This window comes from Wasmannia auropunctata, unplaced genomic scaffold (assembly GCF_000956235.1).
Source record: "Wasmannia auropunctata unplaced genomic scaffold, wasmannia.A_1.0 LD334315.1, whole genome shotgun sequence".
Classification (NCBI taxonomy): domain Eukaryota; kingdom Metazoa; phylum Arthropoda; class Insecta; order Hymenoptera; family Formicidae; genus Wasmannia; species Wasmannia auropunctata.
This window is the reverse complement of record NW_012028575.1, coordinates 6,383-7,439: the sequence shown is the minus strand read 5'-3', so window position 1 is coordinate 7,439 and position 1,057 is coordinate 6,383. Positions and strand designations below refer to the sequence as shown.

General features: G+C 45.5%; 1 pseudogene; it reads right to left on the bottom strand.

Annotated features, from left to right (window-relative positions):
* The window catches only part of LOC105458782, a 6,991-nt pseudogene that overhangs the window by 1,685 nt on the left and 4,249 nt on the right, over window positions 1-1,057 (bottom strand).

Sequence of the window (1,057 nt, the reverse complement as noted above, 5' to 3'; positions counted from 1 at the left end):
ACAAATGAGGATGACGTCAAGAACAAGAGGAGGTGTTGGAAATAAATGTTCCTAGCCGTAGTATCTTTTTGATTATGATGTCACAACATAGATGACTCTGTCTTACGGGTCCCCTGTTGAGGCGCCGTGTCCCGCTCTTCAAAGATGTACACAATGTTATACACAGATGCACACAGGGCAAAAACGAAACTTTAGCGATTGATACAGTTAGTGGGCAAGACTCGATGAAAGATGCAGTCTTCTGCATCTTTCATCGGGTCTTGCCCACTAACTGTATCAATCGCTATAGTTTCGTTTTTGCCCTGTGTGCATCTTTGAATAACGTATAATACATAATCTCATATTAAACCTCACATTGTCGTCTGCATATAAATTAATCCTCCTCCATCAATAACGATGCACTTTCAGGGATGCATCGTTACTCGTTCATGATATTGATATTTTTTTTTAAAAGAAACTCAGCCAAATAATGAGTGTAATGGTGTTTTTGAGTTCCGTATCGTGGAATTCCACCTCGAATGTTACGCCAAAGATGTTCTATATTTTTTGTATGGACTCCCGTTTGTGGATTCATAAAATTTTCTCTGTGATTTACTATGTAATGTTTGTAGTTATAATTTTTCAAATTATTGTACGCACGCCAACAATCGCTGTAAATAGTAGAACCTGGCAAAATAAGATATTATTGAAGTTAAAATTTTTCCTGATCGGTTTTCTACAGTGTAACGGTGCACCCGAAAATGCACCATTCCTCGACAAACGCCAGTCGGGAAGCCGGTTGACTGTCAGTCACCGGGAGGCGCAACTCCGGTTGCGCTCAAGGGCGCGGTGCGCCCCTTTATAAGTTCAAATAGCAAGCAAGCGCCCGCACGCGAAAACCCCGACCGCCGCCAGGGACGACCGAAGCGAGCGCGCGCGCACCCGGCACCACGCGTACACCGGAACGGGCACACGTGCACCCGGCGCCGCGCGGACTTTGGCAAGCGCGCGTGCTTAGACTTTCCGCCAGGGGATAGCGCTCGAAAGGGGGAGTTAAAACAAAGCCCGGGCTAATAAA